We start from the raw sequence: 6,388 nt of genomic DNA, 5'->3' as shown, positions 1-6,388 counted from the left end.
GAAAAGTAACTGCATACTGAAAAGAGCTTTCTTGGTCCAAGTATCCCCTTATGCACAGCAGGAACTAATGTTCAGGCCCTAGAGCATCACAAAAATTTTTTCTGTAACAAAAAAATCTATTACTATATAGATGTAGAATGTTATTAACTGTTTATGACCAGTTAGAAAGACCTAGTTTAGAAAGACTTTAGGTTACAATTTAATTAGACCAAAACCTCAGTTGAAATGGCATTTATAAAGGTCTAGGTCATCATTTACTACAAATGGTTTTAATCAAAGGAAAATGTGCAGAGTGAAAGTACTGACCAATATTTTGTGTAATGCAATAGCTCCCCCATCTTACAGACTAAAGAATATGAACTGGAATTCTTCTTTTGATGAATAATATTAACAACATTTGTATTTTATTTTGTCAATTCTATTTTCTTTCCTTAACTCTTGAGAAGAGAGAAACCTTTATATATATATACCTACTAGAGGCCTGGTGCACAAATTCGTGCATGAGTGGGGTCCTGAGGGGAGTGCGGGGAGACCCAGGATGCCATCGGCCCTCCAGCAGGCAGTGGGACGCCCTTGCCAGCAGGGATCTGGATCCCTCCTGCTGATGTTCCCGCTGGCTGTCGAGAGCCACCTGGCGGCTGCTTTTTTTTTTTTTTTTTTGACACTTCAACTGTTTATTCCATAATCAGAAATGGATCTACGCTACCACAGAGGATGAAACTGCACTGTAAATAGATTGAAAGCAGAAAATAGGTAATTTCACACAATGTCCCAGTTATCAACCCAGATGGGTGCATGGATACAATAACAAATGAATGAGGGAAATCTAACAGGCTGAGAGGTTAAAAAAGAATGTCACCTACATGGTAACAAAATCCAAGGGCTCTAGAAACCAAGGCCAGGCTGGCCACATGCCTCACTTCACAGGACGGCCCTAACGTGCATGGGTTTTTGGGCTCTGTAGTGACTGTGTATCTTTCTGTGTAGTTGTCTGTGAGCCAACTGCTCTCTTACTTCTTGTTTAGGGTGAGCAGCATGCGAGGGCAGAGCACACTGTCATGGAACACAGAGGGCTGCCCGGAGCCGAGGGGAGTGGCTGGGCCCATGGGGTGAGAGGTGGACACAGAGGGCACTATCTCACCCAATTGTGGGGCGGGCTGGCTGGCCTTCATCTGCCTGACCCCACCCAGGGAGGGACCAAGCAGGGTGTCTGCCTCTCCATTCTCCATCTTTCTATCTGTGATACCCGTCACCCTTGCCAGGCATCCCCCAAATTGAGTTCAGTTCAGTCCCTGAATGTAAAAGGGCATGGGGAGAAGTGGAGGGGGGCTCCACTCCAGTGCCCCCCACCTGATTCCCAGAGACAGGACCTGATCTCAGGATGGTGGCCACATCTGCAGAACATAGATCCTCAAGAAAAGTTGGGAATGCAGACTTTTCGTATGAGCCTCTATTCCAAAAGGTGGCAGTTTATTCGCATTGTGGCAAAGACACCTTCAAGAGTAACAAAGTGGGTAAAATCAGGGCCAAACCAGGACATTTCCTCATCCAATCTCTCTGAGGCACGTGGACAGAACCAAGCCTCAGCTCTTCGCAGGACACTTCTGGGACCCCTCCTCAGGCGGCCTGCAGGCCGGGAGTCTGCTGGACCTTTATCACTTGATGTCCCAGCTGCTGGCAGGCTGACCTGGGACGTGTCTGACACCCCTCCTCAGGTGGCCTGCAGGCCGGGCGTCTGCTGGACCTTTTATCACTTGATGTCCCGGCTGCTGGCAGGCTGCCCTGGGCCCTGCTAGGGGGAATCGCCCCCTCCCCAACCACTCCTGGTACAGCTCCTGCACATGGGCGCTGGTCTCCAGAGGCCACACCGGGATGGCAGTGTAGATGCTTCCCATCTGCCGCAGCAGTGCATCATCCACACGCCCGTCCTCGCCTGGGCCTAGTCCCTGCGGCTTAGGCATGCCCTGCGCAGGCCAGGACCTCCACAAAGTGGCAGGGGAACTTGTCCCTCTTCAGCCTCAGGACCACTCCTGGATGTTCCGAAGGCAGTAAGCAGCCTCAAAGCACAGCAGAACCTCTCCGTCCCTTTCAAGGGTGACCTCCTGGAAGTCTTTGTTCCTCAGGGTGCGGTAGGTGAGCACCCCCACATCCTCACTGAACAGCTCCTTGGACCTGTGTTTGAAGATTTGCTCCAGGTGCTGGATGGAGCCGGCACCCTCATGGAGCCTCACCTCCTCCTCCTTCACGTCTCCAAACAGTGTCCACAGTGGCAGCATTCGTGATGAGGTCACTTTGCTCCATTATCTGGACAGTTTCACTTGAGGTTAACATGCAGTCAGCACCCCGGGAACTATGCAAAGCTGTGGGAACATCTTCTTGAAGGCCCTCCAGTTTCTTGTCATAACACGGGGCTACAATGATGTGGAAAATCTTGTCTGGGAACCAGAGAGCCCATGATCCGCTGGGGAAACTTGGCAGAGGTGGGGATGATGCGGTGACCCAGCACCTGCTCTGCATATTGGACCCAGCCAGGGCAAGCGGTGGTCAGCATGGGTAGCCGGGGCTCTTCCTCATGGTGCTGACGGTACTGACAAACAAATTCCTCCTGACTCTCGAGGATGCTGAAGTCTGCAGCTATCCTCATGTCAAAGACAGTGCACCCCAAGGCTTTTGAGGAAGCCACAGAGCCTTCTGGATGCATCAGTGACACTGAGGATGAATTTAGCAGCAAAATAAGGCAGAGACTGAGGACGCATGGACACTGCCCTGCCAGCACCTTGTGCTGTGAGGTATCACATTTCTTATTAAGGTTCAGGACACAGAAGAAGTCCTTGGTGTTCTGCTGAGAAACTTGGACTCCTTCCTCTGCGGTCACACAACTGTCACACGCCAGGCAGTCACTCAGAAATATCTTGGCATCGGCCAACTTACGGAATTCTCCCTTCCCTCTGTTCTCCTGAGCTGGACTCTGGACGTCGACTGTGGCATTCTCTTGGTCATCGGTTTTTGTTTTCTTACTACATTCCTTCCTCGTGCAGTGCTCACAGTTTATCTGGAGCAGGGTGGGCGGGGGGCCAGTGCACGTGACCTTGAGGAAGCACGGGAAGAGCAGTCACCCCTAGTCACTCCTCTCATGCCGGCCGCTTTTATGTTCTTTCTCCCTTGTGGAGTGTCTAGGAAGGGGAAGTGGCCGCGTTGCCCAAGGCCAAGTTCCAAGAGGCCGGCAGCGCTGTCGGGATCGTGCCAGCAGTGCTGGACCGTGGGTGCCTGGTCCATTCTCTGGAAATTGAACCTGCAGGACTGCTGAGGGAGTGCGTGGCTGCTGCAGGGCTGGGGGGCCTCCTCTGTGGGTCAGTCAGGACGGGCGCTCCTGTGTTGAGCGTCTGCCCCTGGTCAGCGTGCGTCATAGCAACAGGTCAGCCGGTCGTTCTGGTCGTTCCGCTGTTCAGTAGCTGGACTTTTATTATATAGGATTCCAAAAGTACTCATTATTTCTACCAGATTGAAAACATGAAATCCTTATAGATCACTGAAACTATTTCGATATTTAAAATTCATCTTGTGAAAATGAGTAAGTATTATAGGTATCCTATGATTTGAAAATATTCTGGAAAAATTAAATTTTCATTGCCTATGTGTTTTTAAAGTGATGTTTCCACTGCCAAAGTCCTTTTTAAAGACTTCTTATATTTTGATCACTTAATATCAATATTCAGGTTAGCCTATCCAAATTAGTTCGACTCAAATTTTAAACAAATATTCTTTATTTGCAGTCTTGCAAAATAGTTTTAAAAAGTACTAAATAACTTACCTTCATGTATCCTTAATAATTATTACACAATAATTCAATTTAAAAATCCTAAAAATTAAGTTACTCAAGACAACATAGGTAAAAAGATATTTTTCTGAAATTCCTGAAAAATTGTGTCTGTAAATATGTAAATTAATATTTGTGAAATTATGCTGCATAATGCATAAATTATGAAACATAATATATGAATTAAAATTTCTCAATTTTTAAAATTTTGTTGGGCCCTATATGCTAGAGTTTTTCTCTATTAATTAGTATGGAACAAATACACAATTTATGATAAGCCAAAGGGGTTAAAAAAGGCCCAACACATAAAAAGTCTTAATAATGATAGATTAAAGTAAAATTATATGAGATTTTCAACTTAGAAAGCAGGTATACAAGAGCCTACTAAACATAAAACAGATTCTTTTTAAAAAATATATTTTCTATTGATTTTTTACAGAGAGGAAAGGAGAAGGATAGAAAGTTAGAAACATCAATGAGAGAGAAACATCAATCAGCTGCCTCCTGCACACCTCCTACTGGGGATGTGCCCGCAACCAAGGTACATGCCCTTGACCAGAATCGACCCTGGGACCCTTGAGTCCGCAGGCCGATGCCCTATCCACTGAACCAAACCAGTTAGGGCAAGCAGATTTTTTTTTAAAGTTATCCTTTAATATTATTACATCAAGGACATGGCTCCATTTGGAAAAGAGCCCCTTCTCTTCTGCTTCCCCCTGATACCCACACACACATACAACCACCCAGGTTTCTTGAGAGCCTTTGGCAGGGAATATAGTGGTTAAAGCTATTGAATGTTTAATAATGGGGACGTGTGAGGAGACTTTTAGAACCCACCTTATTGGTTAGCTCAGTGGTCGGCAAACCGTGGCTTGTGAGCCACATGCGGCTCTTTGGCCCCTTGAGTGTGGCTCTTCCACAAAATGCCACGTGTGGGTGCGCACGTACAGTGAGATTGAAACTTCGTGGCCCATGCGCAGAAATCGTTTTTTCGGCCTGGGTGAGTCTATTTTGAAAAAGTGGCCTTAGAAGAAGTGAGGGGTGTCGGTTGGTTGGGCGACGGGAGATGAGGCACAGGGGGGCCGTGGGATACGCAATGTGGGGGAGGTACATTGTTTTGAGGCACGTTCACTGAGGTCGACCCCTTCCAACTCTCCCATCCACACTCATCTATCTGAAACAAGTATACAAGAGTGTGGATGGGAGAGTTGGAAGGGGTCAACCTCAGCGAACATACCTCACTCAGATTGAGGACGTTTTTAGTAAAGGCCAGCTTAGGAGTACCCTAATTAAGTTAATAACAATGTACCTACCTATATAGTTTAAGTTTAGAAAATTTAGCTCTCAAAAGAAATTTCAATCATTGTACTGTTGATATTTGGCTCTGTTGACTAATGAGTTTGCCGACCACTGGGTTAGCTGAAGCCAACTGTGTGCATCTCTTCTCAAATCTGTGTTCCCCAACCTCAGAGAGTAGTTTATAATCCCTCAAAGTAGTATTCTTTCAATCCTGGAGATTGGCAAAGTTTATATATCAAAACTTTCCCTCCTTCCTTCCCCAAACCCTCTTGTCAAGTTGGTGGTTAAACCTTGACCTGTATACTACTGCCAGTTGCAATTCTAAACCTATAAAATACTTACTGGAATCAAGATTTCTTTTTGCTATGCATTCTGTAACATTTCTTAAATTGGTAAAATTCCTCCTACTGGTAATTCTTTGGCTCTATAATTCAAATACAAAAATCTGAAACTTCTATTTTTGTTTTTATACTCAAAGAGTGTCTAATTTGTTACAGACTTATATTGGGTAAATGGCAACCATTTCCTAATACATGAATTCTAATCTGAACATTTCATGATTTGTTATCTCCCATACAATTAAACATTGTTATACATAATTTATTCCATAGATTCTTCAATCTTGTGAAATTAGTTCTCAAAGAGAAGAAAAGACATTTATTAATGTAATAATTTACTTACTTTAAAGCAGTGGTTCTCAAACTTCCTAATGCCATGACCCTTTAATACAGTTCATCATGTTGTGGTGACCCCCCCAACCATAAAATTATTTTTGTTGCTACTTCATAACTGTAATTTTGTTACTGTTGTGAATTGTAATATAAATATCTGATATGCAGGATGTATTTAGGCGACCCCTGTGAAAGGGTCGTTTGACCCCCAAAGGGGTCGCGACCAACAGGTTGAGAACCGCTGCTTTACAGCAACCACAATTTTACTTTTAAGGAAAATAAACATTTGTAATATATACAGATTATAATGACTGTCTGCATACTTCAAGCAATTTTCTTAAAAATCAACAATTTAAGCTGAAACACAAGTATAAAAGTGGGAAGATGCTGGGGTTCATGTCCCAGCATGACGAAGGGTTCAGGAATCTGAAAAAGGGCCTGTGCGCAGATGACATAGAAATCCAGAGACTAATAAAGAGTCTGGAGACGAGTTATAATTTTGAAAGGCATTGGGGGTCAGAAGACCTTCAGCAAAAGGAACTGAAGAGTACCTCCTTGTCTATGATCCTTACTTTTATTAATACAATTTGTCCTAAGGCAA

General features: G+C 44.8%; 1 pseudogene; it reads right to left on the bottom strand.

Moving 5' to 3' along the window:
• Nucleotides 1–1,376: 1,376 nt before the first annotated feature.
• On the bottom strand, nt 1,377–3,817 carry LOC102763759 (annotated as a pseudogene).
• Between the last annotated feature and the right edge of the window lie 2,571 nt (nt 3,818–6,388).

This window comes from Myotis davidii, unplaced genomic scaffold (genome assembly GCF_000327345.1).
Source record: "Myotis davidii unplaced genomic scaffold, ASM32734v1 scaffold273, whole genome shotgun sequence".
NCBI lineage: Eukaryota > Metazoa > Chordata > Mammalia > Chiroptera > Vespertilionidae > Myotis > Myotis davidii.
Note: the sequence above shows the minus strand (reverse complement) of the source record. Positions and strands in the feature narration are given on the sequence as shown.